The sequence below is a fragment of the Mustela nigripes genome, chromosome 3 (genome assembly GCF_022355385.1).
Source record: "Mustela nigripes isolate SB6536 chromosome 3, MUSNIG.SB6536, whole genome shotgun sequence".
Taxonomy (NCBI): Eukaryota; Metazoa; Chordata; class Mammalia; order Carnivora; family Mustelidae; genus Mustela; species Mustela nigripes.
Window position 1 is genome coordinate 180619441 of NC_081559.1, and position 19405 is coordinate 180638845.

At 52.1% G+C, this 19405-nt stretch overlaps 1 protein-coding gene across 2 annotated transcripts in view; it reads left to right on the top strand.

The window, feature by feature from the left end:
- The window catches only part of ZHX2 (zinc fingers and homeoboxes 2), a 154121-nt gene that overhangs the window by 69681 nt on the left and 65035 nt on the right, over positions 1 to 19405 (top strand). For both annotated transcript variants that reach the window (XM_059395097.1, XM_059395098.1), the window contains exon 2: positions 1940 to 2010. The gene's annotated coding sequence lies outside the window, so the exon portion shown is untranslated. The remainder of the gene's footprint in view (positions 1 to 1939; positions 2011 to 19405) is intronic.

Below are 19405 nucleotides of genomic sequence, written 5' to 3' on the forward strand. Positions count from 1 at the left end.
TAAATGCATTAAGTGAGCAGAGAGCCTCATAAACCTGTGACGTCATCGCTGTCCCCACCAAGAGCAGCTGAGCTATCAGAGGACCTCAAACCCAAGCTACCCCAAAGCTGTGTGACCTCGGAAAAATCACTTAACCTCTCCATGCCTCATTTTCCTCACCTGAAAAATAGCACTGGTGACACTCCCCGAGTTCTTTAAAGGAGCGATTAGCTGATGGATGAAAAGCTCTTTCTAAACTCTAAAGGGCTTTGCAGAGTATTGGCCTCTCTGCACGTCAGTGCCTGGGATACTAAGGTTCAATGGTCCCCTGGGGACCTCTCCCGCTGGATGGGTAGTTCTAAGTACAGGGGGCCAGAGAGCTGGCCCTGGAATCCGCATTAATTAACCACTGGTATTAATGTAGAAGCTTGAATTCTCCTGCAGGAAGGAGGCCCAGAACCTTTAGCTGGAACATTTTTGTGGGCCCACACGCAAGTGGGGAGGAGGGGAACCAGCCCGCTGTGTGTGATGCCCCCTCCCTGAGCGCTCTCTGGGATCCGGGGGACCCTCCTGCTGGGGAGCCTGAGGTCGTCCACCCACCCCTGGCCCACTGCCCTTCCCTTGGCCCTCCCACCAAGCCCACCCCTTCGACCTCCTCATTCTGGGCTCCATCCAAGATCACACCACGGCGAGGAACACTGGCTTGCTTGGGAATCGCACAAACATGGGCTTGGATCAGCTCTGCCACTTACTGGCCGTAAGACCACCATAGCCACATCGTAGCTTCTTGAACCTGTTTCCCCTCACCTGGAGAATGGGCTATGCCTGCCTCCCTGCCTGCCTGCCTGCCTTCTGTGGTTAGGGATGAATATTACTATCCCTCCCAAGATTGCCAAGGAGAACTCTGCAGACCTTAGTGTGCCCAGGAATCACCTGAGAAGCTTGTGGCAGAGGCAGGTTCCGACTCTGTAGGGTTGGGTGAGGCCTGAGACACTGTTCTTCCAGCAAGCTCCTGGGCAAGCATCCCTTAGAAGAACAGCAGAGCAGGTGAATACAGTGCCCGGTGCATGGTTACTCGACCACAGGACGTATTGCCGAGAAGATTCTCCTCCCCAGTCCCCCACCGCCGGTCAAAAGGTTCTTCCTTGCAAACAGGCATAGATGAGCCAAGAACCCTCTGCTCACCGCAGAATTCTTAGGGAAACAAGAAAAAACAGGTTTTGCTTGGGAGGCAGGCTGGGTGTGGGGAGTGAGGAGCGCGGCCTCCACGCTCATCAGCACGCTGCCCCACGCGCACACGTGCGCTGCAGGTGGGCCTCTGCCGGCTGCAGAAACCTCTAGAGCTCAGGCCTCAACTTGCCATGCTGGGAACGCAGCCTCCGAGCCGGGCACACGCCTTATTCCTCCGGCTACAGCTCTCCTGAGGAATTTTCAAAGCACACACACAGGGTTCGCTTGGCAGGAGTCTCCCAGGATATAAATACGCATTTGGGGCTTTTGTTTTAAGGACTGCAGTATCTTTTGGACTTGAGGCCTGCGCACCGGGCTTTTCCCCTCACCTTCATCAAAATGGAACCACACACGGCCAGCCGCTGCTAGGACAGACCCCAGGGACTCCAGGAGAGCCGGAGTGAGGTGCGGGAGACACTCCCCACCCCGCCCCGTCTGATCGTGCTTTTGGTTTCCCTCTCCTGAAAGGCCTGCATCTCAGCGAGTTGCTGACTCACCCAGGGTGAGGGTCTTTCCCCTCCCCCCACCCTTCTCAGCATCACCGCAAAGCCCAGAGGTTTTGAGGTTGGTTTAATGAGCAGCTTCGTCCTTCCCATTTCCTTGTCTTTCCTATCCTTTCCCGTCCGGGCTCTCCGTCCCAGTCTCCCGGGGCCGCTGGGCTGCCTGGAAAGACCGTTGGATACCCAGTGGCTCTGCCCTGCTTTTAATATTGAGTTTCTCTTCTTTGTAGGTCTTGACACACCGACTGCTCTTGGAGTCAACACGTACCGAGATTCCCAGGATGTAAGCGATCCGGGACTGGTGAGTCACCACGTGTTGGCCAGAGGCTGGGCCTCCGTTGGATTTCAAGAAGGGAAAGGGAATGAGGACGGGGCGTGGGGCAGCCAGACCTGGAGCCTGTCTGGGGTGGGGGCAGCTGGCTTTCGCAGCTCGGACTCTTGCTTCCCTCTAGGTGGACCTAGAAATGGCGCAGTGCAGAGAACCCAGGTGTGAGTCCCTTGGAATTCACTGGGGCCCTGCCAGTCCCTCCCTAGAAGCAAACCGAGGCTGTAGATGCCTGGGTTTCCGTTCTCTGCTCCCACGCAGCAGCTCAGATGGGCCATCCAGAGGGCCCAGGCTTGGAACTGTGTCCAGGGAACCTCTAACCAGGACTAGGGAGATAATCTTCGAACAGAGAGGGAATAACCTGATTCACAGGTTTGTCACCCCCGGCCCTGAAGAGACCTGACCAGTGAGAGGTGAGAAAGCCACCTTTGCGCATTTGTAGGGCTGTCACTGAACAATGGGCAGCTTTGGCCCAGCCTAAGGACGAATTCCTAACAAAAAAGGTACACTGAGGTGAAATAGGCATCAACTAGAAGTAGTGAGTTCCCTGTCACTGGGAGAATGCAAGTGTGGGTTGCAGAAGCATCAATGTTGAAGAAAGGAGCAGTCTGGGGCACAGACTGACTCTGTGGCCGGGATGCCCTGGAACCCCCAGGGGTAGTAGGTGAGGGGTGGGGGGCTTGTGAGCGCGCACTCTCTCAGCACTGCCTGTTTGGTGGGGCTCTGCGGTAAAACTGTCTGGAAGTTGCTGGATGAGATGACCGTCACGTCTTCCTAAGACCTATTGTCCGTCGGCCCCTGCTGTACCTGAGCTACCGTCAGACAGCCACACATAGGACGGCGCCTCACGGGCGTGATAGGATGGGCAACTCTCCAAGCACGGTGGCCATTTTGATTAGAGGCTCTGGGGAGCCCTGTCCCCTGCCAAAAAGACCACCAAAAGATTAACCAGCTAGTCCTGCCATCGAGAGCTTTGATCCAGGCCACACAGACCAGAAGAAAAAGCCATGGGGGCCGCTGTGGCAGGATTCCCCTAGTACCCTAGGCTGCGGGAGGACAGTGGGGGTGGCTTCCTAAGGGCGCTGGGGCTCTTTGGCAAGACCAGTACCACAGACTCAAGCTAGCGTGAGAAGAATCACTCCCCAGACCCAGGTGCAGAATTTGGGCTGGAGGGACACGCACTGGGAACGGGATGGTCTGAGGAATGGGCCCCTGGGCTTCCTTTGTGCTTTGTGACTGGGTCTTCTTGCCCTGGGCCTGGGTCAGCAGCAGCTGTAAATTTTTATCAAGGACCCCTGAGGACAGGGTGCCGTGGGAGGCTGGAGACAGGTTTTCTTTAAGAAACTGACAACACGGATGAGAATTGAGTTTGACGTTTGACAGTCATTGTGCGTAGACTCTATTCAGCTGAGTCCTGAGCGCTGTGGGGGGCTGGCGGGGAGTGGGTGGGAAACAACGAATGGGAGGGGAAGGGAGGCCTGAGCAACACTTGTGAGCCGTGCCTTGATGCTTTCTTGGCAAAACTTTAAGCAGGAGTGGGGCTTTGAAGGTAGGGGCTGTGTCTTTGATTCACAGGACTTGGCACATAGTAGGTGCTCAGTAAGTGATCGTCAAATGACCAGAAAGGAAAGTGATGGGGAGGTGCCATGGGAGGTGATGGCTAGTTAAGAGGAGCAGGGCTCCTGTAGTCCATCGCCCCAGGTTCAAATCCTGCCTCTTCCACTAGCTGCGGGGTCGGGGGCCATGATCTTATATACTTCAGTCTTCTCGGCTGATAGCAGGATTGTGATACCTACCACAGAGGGTGGCTGGGAGGAGTCCATGAATCAACTCCTATCCAGCGGCTTGGCCCTGCGCCAGTACATAGTAAGTGCCCAATAAACAGGAGCCCTAGTCTTCTACATGAGGGACATGACCCTGGATGAAGGTTCAGTGTTGGGACAGCGTGAGGCAGAAGACAGAGCTCTGGGCTGGGAGTCAGGAGCCCAAGCTTAACTGGGGTTTGGGGGGGCAGGGAAGCTATTGCACCCCTGAGCCCACTCTGTAAAATGGAGATGCTATGAGAATACGTCTCCGTTTGTCCCAGCGCTCTCTCTGATGCGCCGTTGTAATCCCGGCACCCAGCTGAAGGCAGGGGCTGCTCAGCCATTTATTACTTGTTGGGGGCCCTCCTGGAAAGTGGTCTGACTTCTCAGGACCTCCCTGTCCCGAAGTGAACTGAAAACTAGGGCAAGCCTCCTCCTCTTGCAAATGATCTTAACAACTTGAAAAGCACCGTACTGAAGAAAGATTCTGTTGATACAGATGGAAAATCATTTAAGAGCTGAGTTTGGGTGGCATGAACTTGAGCCTCAAGGCCAGTGCCCCCCCCTCATCCCCTCCTGAGTGAGGTCTGGCTGCCTCTTCAGCTGGGAGATGGATTCTCAGAACAATGCTTCAGTTTATAAAAGGCGCCACGCACCACACTGGGACCGGTAGCAGGGATCAGATAAAAATTGCACTTGCCTGAACTGGGTATAGCTAGCATCTGTGAAAGTCCAAGCCTCACACTCCACAAGTCCAAGCCTCACACTCCACAAGTCCAAGCCTCACACTCCACAAGTGCCCGTATTTGCCCCGCAGGCAGACCTAGAAGGATCTAGACGGCATTGCCAGTCCCTGGCTCTGTCATGGCTGCAGCTTCTCTCAGCTTCTGTGCTGCCTCTGTTTAGATGAGATACTGGGCTAGGGCAGGGATGGTAAATAGATTTCATCTTTTGGACTCTGATCAATTGCTCATGTCTGCAGGGGCAGGGTGTTGTGAAGGAGTCTGGGGAATATCAGGAAATGGTGTGCTACAATGGATTAGTGATGTCTGCTGAGGCAGCCGTGATGGGAGAGAGGACTTGTGGCATCCCGGCCAGTTCTTGGATCCCTGCATAAAGCAGTTTCTAAAACCAGTCACTCGCTACCCCCATACTTTGGACTTTCCTATCAGCAGCCTTGTTTTGCATCAGAGAGGCAAAGCCTAGGCTCAGCTTCATTAACCTGGACCACGTTAGAGCCAACCCAAGTAAGTGAGAAGTCTTCATCGTCGGGCGGCTCCTGGATACAGGGGCACTTTTCCCTTTCAGTGAATGGAATCAAATGAGCTAGCAACTAAGTAACTGGCCCCAGTGCAGGGGACCACAGTGATCCATGCTCAGCAAGTCTGACCACACGACTGAGCGTGCCTGACCCATTCTAGGACGCGTACTCTGGGCGCCGACGATGGGTACGACCGAAACGCTAATGAAAGCGGGATGTTTTTGAGGTAGAAAATCATTCAATGGGCAGCTTGGCTTCTATTTCAAATTGCCAGAGAATTTGAATTAGACTTGGCTGCACTCGCTGGGAATAAGCTGTTTTTGCAGAATTATATGCACAAGATGAGACAAAACAGTCCAGAACTAGATTTTCCCTGAGTTTCTCGATCTGTAAAATGGGGAAATAATATACCCCACAGGGCTGTCCGGGAGAGGAAGTGAGACAAAAGGCGGAAGAGACCTCGCAGGCGATCTCACTCCCAAAAAGATGGTCAAAACACTGCTCTTCCTTCTCCCCCGTACCACCTCCTATCTATAGTCCCCCTGAAAGCATAGCTCTCTTCTTACAATATGTTCGAGAAAATGCTGTTACAGATAGATTTTTTTAAAATAGCACCATACTTTTCGAATGACTCCTGTTAGCTTTTCTCAGAGGCTCTTCCTTCTTATTCTCAATGATTTTTCAATGGGAGAGGTCCCCTTAAACCTTAAACTTGAGTTACCCTTGGTCCTCTGGATGGAGTAGCAGATGTTCCCCGGGGTCCTGAAGGGCATGTGTGTGAAGGCTTTCGTTGCATGTCTGTCCAGAGGATGCCGAGCCACGCGGTGAGCAGACCATGTCCACATCTTCCCTTGGACTCAGCAATGTCAAAATCCAAACGCCACACCCAGTATAGGGAGAGTCGGGACAGCGAAGGTGGCCAAGTGTCAGATAGATACGAAGTGATTGGAGTGGAGGCATGCCAAAGGAGGGCATCTACTTGTTAAAAACGGGTAAGAAATTTGAAATGGAACTCCCGTTTCGGCCTTAGTCCCTGACAATCTTCAGGAGAAAGATGAAGTTCTCACTTAAGAAAAATGAAGGCCAATTAAATCTTTGAGGCAGGGAGAGGAACCCACACGGCTGGAGGAACGAGACCCCTGGTCACAGAAGCCAGCAACTGGGGGGGAAAGGGGGCAGGCCTGGGAGGCTCAGGAGAATTTGTAGGACTCCTGGCTTATTGGCTGAGAGGAGAGGTTCTAAGGGGGCAACAGAGCAGTGCACGCACACCCTTTCTCCCGGCCTCCTGGAGCCTCTGCCCCATCCTCTCTGGCCTTGGCCTGGACAACCTCATGCTTCTCTGTTGTCCTCTCTCCTGAGGCCTGGAGCGGAATGGTTCTGCAGCCCATGCCATGCTTTCCTGCCCGAGGAGCCTCCTTTGCCCAGCCCCAGGAGAAGGCCTGGCCAGCGAAAGACGAATGGGTCCCTCCCTCTCCCTCTCCTTCTTCCTCCTGAGCCTCCACTCCCTGTGTCCTAACTCTGCCACGGTTCCCTCTCCTTGTCCTTGTCCAGCCTCATCTCATGGCTCCTGAGGATGGGGCCTAGAGTGCTGTGGGGGCTCGGTGGGGAGGGGAGCGGGGTCTTGAGGTCAGAGGGCATGGCCAGCATAGGCTCCCCTGAGGAGCTGGCACCTGGAGGCCCCGGGCAGGCAGAGGTGTCCCCTCAGCACGTCCAGCAGCTTCCTCTGAGGCTCTTGTCGCCCCCCCCGCCCGGATTCCCATGGACCTTATGGCCCCAACTACGGGGTGGTTGTGACGACTGAGTTTGTGGAATGTGCTTGCAGCGGGGACAGGCGCAGAGTCAGTAAATCAAAATCGGTCAGTAAATCAGTGTGTCCTGTGATCCCCAGATTGACACGAAGCTGTGAGCTTCCCAACGGCAGGAATCCAAATCCTGACTTGGCCACTTACTAGTGGTGTGACCCCGGAGGGGTCATTTCCTTGTCCAGAGCCTCAGTGTCTTCATCTGTGTAATGGGGATTATGCAGTTCTTAGCTGCCTGAGAGGCTGTACAGGTCAGTGCAGGAGCATCAGGAGCTATGGCTGGCACAGAGTGAGTGCTCAGTAAGAAGATGCTTGCGTCCCATTAGCAGCGGTCTTGCTGTTAGTTTCGGTGTCAGCATTTGTGTCACCATCGTGCTGGAAATGTCCAACACGGGCATAGGCCATTTCAGGACAGGGTGGACTAATTCAGGAGTCATCCATATCTAAGTCTGTGGTTGTCACCCTGATGGGGGTAGTCCTGGGGGAGGAAGAGAGAACCATCATCTGGGTTCTTCTCAAACTGTGTCACCCTCTCCAACGGTGGCATACCCCCCACCCCACCCTTGCTGTCCCGTGAAAAATCAGCATGGGCAACTGTCACCATCACCAAAGGGCACGTGCCACATCCCTCCAGCCGACTGAGGAGGCGCAAAGATGGACAGACAGCTGACAGAGGGGCAAGGCAAGGCCACGGGGTGATTTCATTCTCTCTCAGGGATGGCTCAGAGCAGAAAACAGAACCCAGGATGCTATTGGTATTTAAGAGGCAAGACCAGAAAAAAAAAAAAAAAAAGTACTCATTTGGGAAACCAAGCTACCACTGTCCCAGGTGCCACCAATCTGAAATGTGCTCGGGCCTGCTGGACTGGACGTGAAGACCCCATGGGGTGGGGGGTGCTTCTCCACAGGTTTGGGTGTGAGTTCACATCACACTCCCATTCGGATGTGTGAGGGGCTTTGCTCCTTCCTCCAGCTCCTCTTGCTCCTGCTCCAGGAGAGATGGTGTCCCGCCTTCCCCTGTGTCTGTCTGACGCCCCGCCCTACAGCCCTGCCCTCAACCCGGTTCTGTGGTCTTTCAGAGCCCAGACATCACTGGCCGAGGAAATGATAACAGTTGAAACTAGTAGGTAACAGTACTTAAGTGGGTATTTGATGATATTAGTCAGACTTTTAGTTACAAGCTGAAGATCTAATTCAAGCTGACGGAAGTCCAAAACAAAAAAGCAGTTCATGTAATTGAAAAGTCTGAGCTGGCCTGGCTTTGAGCCCAGCAGGACCTAAACCATGTCAGCAGGCTTCGCTTCTCCCCATCCCGAGACTCCGATGTCTTCTGTGCGGGATTCGCCCAGCCCAGTTTCCCCCCAAAGATCCAGCAGCTTCTCTCGGCAACCCCCATGGGAAGAGGGCTTGGCTTTGACGGCCATCCCAGCAAGTGTCCTGGAATTGAGGGGTTCAGGTCGCACATCCCACCCAGCGGAAGCCCAGGGTGGCTGGTTGAGCAGCGCTGGTGAGCACACACAGGAGGCTTCTCCTTTCTGTCACAAATGGTGTGTCAGTTCCCTCTTTTTCTTTGCTGTGATAACAAATACTTTGTGCCTGAAACCACACAAGCTTACAGTCCTGGAGGTCAGAAGTCCGAAAGAGGTCTCACTGAGCTAAAATCAGGGTGTCAGCAAGATACATGCCTTTCTGGAGGCTCTGGGGGTGAATTCCATGGCTTGCCTTTTCCAGCTTCTCGAAGCTTCCCTAATTCCTTAGTTCATGGCCTCTTCCATCTTCAAAGCCAGCGATGGCCAGTCGAGTTTCCCTCCTGCTGCATCACTCTGAAACTGATTCTTCTGCCCATCTTTTCAGCCTCTAACAACTCTTGTGATGCATTGTGCCTACCCAGATAATCCATGTACTCTCTTTATTTTAAAGTCAGCTGATTGGCAACCTTAATTCCTCTTTGCCATTTAAAGTAACACATTCACAGATTCTGGGGATTAGGGCTTGAGCCTCTCTGGGGGCTGCTTTTCTCTCCTGCCACCGTCATTGTCATAACTATTGTGACATTTGCCTAGCACTGGGCACGTCCAAGGCCATTTGCTAAACTCATAACCACCCAGAGGGAGGGTACAGCCAATATCCCCCACTTTACCAGAAGGACACTGAAGACCAAAAGGTTCATCATTTCCAAGGTCACAGACTCAGTAACAGTAGAGCCGGGACAGGATCACAGACCGACCAGACCCCAGAGGCTGGCTCCTTCCCGGGTCAGCTGGTGGAGGATGTCTGGAGTCTCAAAATGATAGAGCACAGAGATTGTTTCCAACGTCGTGGAGGTGGATGGCTGGGGTGGTGGGAAAGCGGTCTGGTGCCAGACCTCTGGGTTTCTGTGCCGGCTCTGTCCTTTACTAGCAGCGTGACCTTGGCCAAGTCACCCTACTTTTCTGTGCCTCCCTTCGTAAACTCTAGAATGAGCAGTGCAGGACTGCAAGGAATCACCGGGGCTGGTTTTATTTTGTTTTTTAAAGTCAAACAAATTCCTAGGCCCAAGTTTTTCTTTTTTTGTGTGTAGCTTCAACCCGCTCTTAGTGGGAGAAGAAGCCATGTATGCGTCGCCTTTCACTTTGCTTTCCTCTTTTTCCTGTTTCCTCCTAAGACAGCATGGCAAGGATCAGCCAGCTATGCCTATCTCTGAGCAGCCTGTGTGCTAAGAATGGTTTTATATTTTTAAAGGATTTTAAATATATATATATATATATATATATATATGCGCAACAGAGACTGCATGTGACCCACCAAGCCTAAAATATTGACTATCTGGCCCTTTCCAGAAAATGTTTGCCGACCTCGGAAAGAAGATGGCGTGGCAGCAGAGTTGACCAGACCTGGGTTTGGATCCTGCCCTGGATGGTCAGGGCCCAGTTAGACCTTTAGACCATGAAAGCACCATGGGGCCTCTCTTGGGGCTTTTCCTCCCAGTAGTGGCAGGGCAGGGGTGATGGTCAGTATGTGATCGGGCACGTACTCTGGCCAAGCGCCGTGGAATCTGGACTATAATCCCCATCACCGGCCCTCTGAGCACGCATGGTCATGACCCCTCTGACACGTGGGGAAACAAGCAGCTTGGGAGAGCGGCCACTCCCTCACGAGCGGCACAGGGGGAGGAGACGGAGCTGGGATTTGAACCCAGGCGGTCTGAGCCTGTGCGCTGCCTCTTTGTTGTTGCCGTCGGGCCTCCTATCAGGCAAGGAAACTGTTGACCACGCCTGCCCCCGTTACTTTCCCGACCTCTCTGACTTTCCCTAACGCTCTCTGGCAAAAGTCCTTCTCACTGTGAGAGTAGGCAGAAACAGCTCAAATGAGTATGTGGAAAATTTTGGTTCCGGCTTCCATCCATCTGTCCATCCATCCATCCTTCTGTCCATCCATCCATCCATCCATCCATCTATGCAGCAAACAGTACAGCACCAGGGACTGGTGAGGGAACATCTCTTTAACAGTGACAACGGGGGCAAACCCCAGGTCCCGGGTCCTCTAGTTCATTGTGATGGGGAAGCACACAGGGAAACTCATTAAATTGCATCACATACTTGATTAATATGCTATAATTTGGGCAGCACCAGACTATGACAGTACCCCTCCCCCCACGCAGTTGCCATGGCGACATTAGTTCAACAAACAGCTCCTTAATAGTTAACAAAAATGATGCTCCCGACAGTCAAGCAGAAGAGCAACCGCATTACAAAGGGCTTCAAGGGGTCTACGAGGACATTTCTTATGAGGCCATCAGTTTCCCCTGATCCCTCTATGCGGGCCATCCATCACCAGAAAATACAAGTGTTCTGGGGGTTGGGAGCCCGCGTGATGCCAGGCCTCCGTTCGGTGCAGCAAAGGAGAGTCGTCCCTTCTTTAATGCAGAATGTCACAACGGCTCCGTGAGGACGGGTAGCGTGATAGCATTATTAAACGCTTCTTTGTACACCAATCTACTAATTTCACCCCTGCTCGCCCGAGGCTGCTGAAAGCCTTGTTTGCTTCCTGTGTCTTGAATCCAGCTGGATTGTGAGACGGCGTGTGGAGAGCCCGGAGCATGTGTGTGCCACTGTGAGAAGGAGCTCGTTTCCTCTCCAAGGCACCATCTGGTCCCACCCGGCCGATTCAGGAAGGAGCAGGTGCAGGGATCAGGAGACCCAGTCCTCTGCCCTCAAGGGGGCCAATGCCGGAAGAGAAAAGACTGGGGGGACACAGAACGTTCTGTGGCAGCCTCCCCTAACACGATGGTCTGACATGTGCTAAGCACTGAGAAGGCACAAATTAATTACACATCCCGGACCCCCAGTGGGAAGGATGGGTGAAGAACTATAATAAAGTAGGGAGAATGGAGAGGGCTGTCAGGGCGATCTGTTGGCTGTGTGCTCTTAGGGAGGTTACTTAACTTCTCTGTGCCTCTGTTGTTGTTTTTTTTTTTTTTTCATCCAGAAACTGGAGATAACACTACCTATACGACAAACTGTTGTCATGAGGTTTAAAAAATGAAATAAACGTATAAAAAGCACGAAAACAGTTCTTAAAATACTCAAAACAGTAGGCACATGGTAAGTATTAAGTAACTGCTCGCCAGAATTTCAGGTTCCCATGGCACCATGCATACAATTATAATAATAGCTCACATCTATCAAGGGCTTACCGTGCCTCGCACAACGCCGCGTGTGCTGGCATCGTACTATCTCATTTAGCTCATGGCAGTCCCATGAGCTAAGGCCTCTCCTTACCTTTGCCGCCCTGCAGACGGGGAGGCTGGGGCTCACAGGGGTTAGGGAGCTTGCCCGAAGTTGGGGCTGCTAGGAAGGGGGAGAGGGGTGTAGTTGGTCTGTGATTGTCACCTGGCAAAAGGTGGGAGTGGCACTGGGCACGGGGCACAGGATCCCGCTGGCAGCCCCTGGGAGGGCCGGCTGGGCACCTGCCTCTTCACAGTTAAAGGACAGGATGTGAAGGCAGAGGAACAATTCTAAGGAGGAGGACTCTGAGGGGGCATTTGGAGGAAAACCATGGTCTGGGGGATTCGCCAAAAGGCAGATTCTTGACCTGGAATGGATGCTTCTCGTAAATAGGACCTGTCCATTTAAAATATACTTTAGAGTTTTATTTTTAAAAAGTGGATTGGAAGAGGAAGGGTGAGACATAAGGGGGAGAGAAAAGCCTTTCGAATTTTCCATGGTCTTATATCGGGATTTCGTTGGCATGATGCGACAGTGCCTACTACATTAAGCGGGTGTGTGTATGGAAAATGGAAACATTTTGCGCCAGTATCTCCAACAACAGAGAAAGGATAGTTTAGATTGTGTAGCAAATTCTAACCAAACCCAGAGCATACTGTTCTTTTTAATATGCACATATGGATGTGTGCGTATCCATTACTTATCGCCATGAGAACCCTTCCTAACAGCCAGCCACCAGCCTCACTAGTGAATGACAAGAAGCGTTTAGTTAGCTTCTAATCTTCAGGTGTTAGCCTTTGTGGGTTGGGTTCGCTCATGAACCCAGCAGTCGAATACCTTAGCTAAAGGTTAAGTGACTCTGCTGATCGTGGCTGGGTTTACCCAGATCTTTGGGATTGGCTGATCTAAGATGACCTCAGCTGGGGCGACAGGGGTGAGTTGAGCAGGCGCCACATGTGGTTAGCCCTGCCTTCTTGCTCAGGCATGTTCTCATGGTGGTGGCCGAGGAGCAAGGGCATAAGCTGGAAGGGGCCAGCGCTTCTGCAAGCCTTGTCTTGCATCTTGTCTGCTAGCAGACATCCAGTAGGCCAACGCAAGTCACATGACCAGTGTCACAGTGGGAGGCCTTAGCAAGGTTAAGGGTCCAAGGTTACGGAGGGAGAATCCTCAAAGACAAACTTGGAATAGTCCTATCATTTCTTCTGGTCTAGGAGCTACAAGGTCACCTTGACTGCAAAGGGAGTCCTCGATGCCTGGCGTTTAAGTCAGCATCTTTGTCTTCAACATGACACCTGATCCCTGACCCATGGTGCCTGCAGTGACCAGTAGGACCCATCACTAGAGAGGAAAGGGGGACCTGGCATACTCCCAGCAGCACTTGGTTCAGATACACGGCTTGTCCTAAGCTGCTTCTCCACGGAGCAGGGACAGTACGCCTCTGGGAGCTCAAGGTTAGCCATGTGCCTGCTGGCAGAACTTGGTACCCAAGGTTTGCCCTAAAGGCAGTTTGTCTAGAAATACAGGTCAAACGAAACGAAGATCTATCTAAGGAATTCTTTTTTATTCCACATCTTTTTTTTTTTTTAGATTTTATTTATTTATTTGACAGAGAGAAATCACAAGTAGATGGAGAAGCAGGCAGAGAGAGAGAGAGGGAAGCAGGCTCCCCGTCAAGCAGAGAGCCTGATGCGGGACTCGATCCCAGGACCCTGAGATCGTGACCTGAGCCGAAGGCAGAGGCTTAACCCACTGAGCCACCCAGGCGCCTTTTTTAATAGTAGCCCAATACCTTGAATTTATGTCATGCTTGATACTTCTCATAGCAGTAAGGACTGGCATTATTCCCACTTCCCAGATGAGGAAACTGAGGCCCAGGGAGCTGAAGTGATTTTCTCAGAGTGACATAGCCAGGTGTGGAATGCAGCTCTCTCCCTCCCTCTCTCTGACTCTCTCTCCCACCACTGATCTCCAGCTCAGCCATAGGGACGGCGTTCAGATCCCGTTCAGATCCCGGCTCTGCCTCTGGTAGACATGTGGCCTTGGATATGTCACTTCCCTGACTCCCTGGGCCTCTGGGGAGAATCTTAACCTCCCTGATTGGGCTGTCATGAGATGGAAATGAGTGTATAATGAATGACTGAGATTCTTGAGTTGGAAATGCTCCTAGCAATCTCCCTTAATCCTCAAAACCACTCTGAGAGAAGTACCATTCTTACCCCATTTTTATCACTGGGAAGCTAAGGTTCAGTGACAGAGTGCCCTGCCAGAGGTCCCCCCACGGCAGAGCTGGGGCTTGGACACAGGCTGCCCACCCGCAGAGCCCGGGAGTTTCTGCTTCCCACAGGAAGATTCAGCAAGGACACTGATAATACAAGCCACCATTGTCCCTGTGGAAGCTTGAGATGGAGAAGCACAGTGGAGAGAATGTGCCCCAGAGAAGCAAAGGTAAAAACCCTGCCCCCACTCTAACGAGCAAGGAAAACAGATGCTGGCCAGGCATCGGGTCCCTTCGGACAACAGGAGCTCCATGTTTGAGAACCCCTGGGTTCACACCCCCGAAAACAACAGGGAGAAAAATCCTACCAAAGCTGGAGTCCCCTGAGCCCGATGACTCGGAAGGCAGTGATGTCATCTCTGTAAGTCCTCCCACTTGATGAACCCTGAACGACCTAGATGACCAGATTCCTCTGGTTCGGATGCGTCCTCGCCAGCAGTTAGCGTTGTTGCTCACGGGAGCCCCTCCGTCCTCCTCCTCACACACCAGGTCTCGGTAGAGCTTTCTAAGCATCTTGACATCAGCGCCTTTAAACTCCTGGAGGGAGGTTGGAGCAGGGATGAGTATCTGCTTTACAGTTAAAAAAAAACAAAAAAACAAAGGCTGGAGCAGTGGCGTTTGGCTGCCAGCCTTTAGGGGAGGCAAAAGAGGTCAAGGCCAACACAAACCAAAACCATTCCTTTGTGTTCAGTCAGAATCTTGGGTCCAGATTTCTGTTTTATCATTTACTATCTGTATGATCTTGGGGAGGTTACTTTATTTCTCTGTGCCTCTTTTTGCCCCTCTGGCAAGTGGGGTGAATAGTGTTTACCTCTCAGAAATGGTAAGAGAGGGGCGCCTGGGTGGCTCAGTGGGTTAAAGCCTCTGCCTTCGGCTCAGGTCATGATTCCAGCATCTGGGATAGAGCCCCACATCGGGCTCCCTGCCCGGTGGGGAGCCTGCTTCCCTTCTCTCTCTGCCTGCCCCTCTGCCTACTTGTGATCTCTGTCAAACAAATAAAATAAAATCTTTTTAAAAAATTAATAAATTATAAATAAATAAAAAGAAAAACAAATGGTAAGAGAATCGAGCAGTTCGTCCCTGTCACGGGTTTCCAGCAGTCTCTGGAAGGAACAGATGAAGCATGGGGTAGATGCTACCTGTTGCCATTACTACGAGCCGTTTGGATGAATCACAAATGGAAACAAAGTAGGGCTTGGCAAGTGTAGTTTGTGGACAGAATCCTTATCGGGGATGAGAGTGGGATCCCGAAGAGATCTCGGGGAATAAAGATACCAAGGAGTCCGTGAGGACAGGTGACGTGCCAAGGTCTCCCTGCTGATGAGAGGCCCCACGGAGAGGAGAGCCCATCTTCTCTGACCCCCAAATCTAGAACCCGCACCCGTGTCACTAATGGAACCTCCCTGTCGCCTTAAAACTTTCAGCCGGCAAATTTCATGGAGCTGTGAACCCAGGTTTGCATTAACCATGCAAAAAGGATACAGTGTGTATCTGAGCACACTTAATTAAGCACTAGGTTTAATTAACTTAAATCAATCTCCCTCCCTACTCCCGTGCCCCCCTGAAAAGTATAGTCCTTAACTGGAAGTTCTGATTTTAGCTGTTTCTAATCAGACTCAAAATTGCTAGCTTGTTGTCTTAATCTGCCCCTGAGATATCAGCCTTCCCTGTGTGATTAATCTTTCCTTTCTTTGGCCACGTTTCAGACAGAGACGAGCTTTGCTCCGCAGCTTATCATGTTGTGGTTATTGTTCCCTGAAAGGGATGAATGGGAGCCACCGCCTTTTCTTGCCTCATTTGTCAAACACCCACACCCACACACCCCTCGTTTTATTTTTCATTCCAAAGCCAACAGATGAGCTTTGCACTTTTGCAACTTGGCTCCACCCTCAAGAACCTTCATTAATTTTTAAAAATTTTTTTTCTTCCTTTTGATAAAGAATAGTGACCTGCCCCAAATTGCAAAATAATGAAATGCACAAAACCAGACCTTGGGTCCCCTGGAATTTCTCCTTTTCCTCCTAAGCCTACCAGGGGCAGCTGTGATGCCTTCCACCTTCGAGGCCTCCTTCAGCCTGCCCGGTCCAGACCCCATGTCTCACCTGGACCTGAGGGGTTCCCCCCTCAGGTCTGGCTAGTCCTGCTGCTTGCAATCCATCCTTCACACCTCAGCTAGAATTACCTTTTTAATATACAAACCAAATCACACCACTCCCAAGGATTGTAACCAGCGAATAGCTTCTCACTGCAATTCAGGCGATGTCCAGACTCCGTCCCCTGACTGCCCGAACCCTAAATAAAAGATCCTGCCTTCTCTGCCCATCCAGCCTATAGCCTCTCCTCCACAGAGCATCAGTCATGCGGACTTTCTTCCTGTCCTGGGGGACACCAAGCCTGTTTCTACCTTTTGTACTTGCCGCTCCCTCCATGTGCAATGTTGCATCCTAGCCCGGGTTCCCGAGAGAACAGAGGCTGCGACAAGGCTGCTAATGCTTGGTGAGGGGACCGGGACAGATGTGCAGTCCCAGGCAGCACTGAAAACAAGGGGAAAGGAAAGTAAGAAAGAGAAGACAATGCCGGATCGCTGGGCAGGTTAAGCGCTTAAGTCCGACTCTTGATTTTGGCTCAAGTCATGAACTCAGGATCGTGAGATCAAGCCCCACATCAGGTTCTGTGTTGGGCTTGGAGCGTGCTTAAGAGTCTCTCTCTGCTTCTCCCTACCTCCTCCCCTCTCCTCCCCGACTCCCCTGTATGGGCTCACTTTCTCTCTGGAAAAAAAAAAAAAAGAAAGAAAGAAAAGCAGTTAGCACAGTTTTACACATTACATGTGGTTTAGGCGTTGTCCTTTGCGACAAGACCTGTGTGTTTAAGGAGCCAGGTGGCAGAAGGTGGCAGCTCGTGGGTTAGTGTGAGGTGGTGGACGGAAGGTGGAACCCGAAGAAAGCTGGAACACTAGCTGTGGACAGCGGTGGCTCATTAACACACAAGGTAAACTGAGGTAGCCGGCGCACACTGGCGGTGTGTGCACCTGTGCGGTGTGTGTACTTCTGTGTGGTCCAGTCCAGTTGGACAGAGTCTGTCCACCTGCCATTTCTGGTGGATGAACTTGGCCATGAGCACGTGAGAAACCCATGCCATATTCCACTCTAACACAGCAGTCCTGTTGGAACAGACTTGATTTTCAAGACAGGCATTAGGGCAGACCCGACAGGGTTGTGCTCAGAGAAGCCCATTGGGGTGAGAGCTCCTCCTCACCTCCTGTCTCGCTCATCCCAGGTCCCTGTCAGTTCTGACTCTCCTTCTTGCTCAGGGGGCCGAGCTGGCCCCTGTGACAGCCACCAGAGATGCCAGAGTCCTTAGAAGGGCTGATCCGATAGGACCAAGGCCGGGAAGCCACTGCAGGCCCCACATAGAGGGTATGACGTTGGCCATGCTGCAGCCAGCCCCCCCCATGAGAAGAGAGGTGGCACCAGAAGCGAGCTGTGGGCACCCAGCGCCTGGGGGCCTAGCCGATTCAGCACGTGTGGGGAGACACCTGTGCGGGGCCCAGTTCCCACTCTTGCCTGATCCTGGTTCTTCAGGTTTCCACTTAAAGACACTCTTTGGGGTGGAGTCAGGGACCGTGGACAGAGGGGCAGAACCCCAAACCAAAACAGGAAGCCCCTGGAGCCGGAGCGGGGGCGGTGGGAGTTACAGTCGGTTCATGATTGCTCTGAAGCCGTCCAGAAAATGGATCACCAGAGCAGGAGCGCGAGGACAGCCGCGACCAGGGATGGACAAGAGAAGCCGCGGGGAGCCGGCGGTTTCGGGCAGTCTTCTGGAGGGGGAGCCGCTAGACTCGCTGATGGGGAGACTGGGGGGAGCAGAGGAGCAGGCCCATTGTGACTCCTCTAGGGAGACCCTTCCTGCTCTTGAGAAAGTCACCAGATCGTAGTTCAGAGACAGTGCGGTATTTGGCAAGTCGGTGACAGCTTAAATCATCAAGATGTTGAATTCGTTGTCTCTGGAGGGAAACATCCAGAAGCCGGTGGGCATAGTGGCAGCGCTTGGCTGAGATCAAAGCAAACACACCCAAGACGTGAAATGCAGGGAGGCCTAGGGAGGCCAGGGCACCGCCTGCTGCGCAGTGAAGGACCGGCCCCGCCCCTGGGGGTGGGGCTTCATGCGGGAGGGTTTGGTGGTTTTGAAAGTTCTCCTATACTGAACGGTGGTTGTCAGCAGTGGGAGGAGCCAGCGGGCGTGTTGTTCCCCCCCCCCCCCCCGCCCCCGAGGACATTTGGCAAGGTCTGGGGACATTCTTGGTTCATCACAGTTGGAGGCAAAATCGCTGCTACGATTTTAGCGCGCTGCTCCGCGTCCTACGATGCCCACGACAGTCGCCCTCAAGAAAGTTAGCCGGCCCCAAATGTCACGTGTGCAAAGGCTGAGAAACCCTGATTATATCCTGAGCACCCAGCAGTCGTGGAGAAAGGCCTTTTCAGGCCTGTTGCAAAATCCCATAGTCTGGGACATTTGACCGTGTGGCCTGGTGGGCTCTGCTGGTAACCACACCAGACCTGGGAGTTTCTTGCTCTGTGTATTTAAGACACATTAATGGAGAGTTGAATACACATATATTTAGCTCAGCATTTCCGAAAGGTTGCCGATTCAGGAAAAATTCAATTATAGTGCACAAACCTGCTGTTAAAAGTTAAACAGTACACCCCCAAAATCGGAAACAACCAAAGTGAACGGTGAAAAGTGAATGGGTAGGCAAAGGACAGTGTATCCACGCAATGGCGTGTTATTCAGTCATAAAAAGAAATGAGCCGGGGCGCTCAGTCACTTGGGTGGCCAGCTGGCCCTTGGTTTCAGCTCAGGTCATGATCTCCGGGTCCTGGGATGGAGCCCCACATAGGTCCCCTGCTCAGCGGACAGTCTGCTTGTACATTCTCTCTCTCTCTCTCTCTGCCCCTCGTCCCGTACATGCACGCGCTCTCGCTCTCTCTCTCTCAAAGCAATTAATAATTTTTTTAAAAAGAAAAAGCAATGAGCCAATAGGCCAAGAAAAGATTTACAGGAGGCTTAAATGCAAATTGGTAAGTGAAAGACGCCAATTGAAATGGCTGCATACTGGGTGATTCCAGCTCGATCACATTCTAGCAAAGATGAAATGAGAGAGATGGTAAAAAGATGAGTGGTTTCCAGAGATGAGCAGAGAGGGAGAGAGGGATGTCCTTTGGGACACAGGAAATTTTATAGCAGGGAAAATCTTCTGTGGGATATTGGAGCACAAGGGCACATGTCACATGTTTGTCAAAACCCATTAAATGTAACACGACAGAGCAAACTCTTAGGTAAACTACAGACTTTGGTTAATCATCAGTTTGGTTGTTTCAGTATAGTTTCATCAGCGGTAACAAATGTCCCTCACCAGTGCAAGACAGTGATAAGAAGAGAAATGGAAGTGAGGAGAGGAACGCTATGGGAACTCTGGAGTTTCTGCGTATTTTTTCCATGAACCTCAAACTGCTCCAAAAATC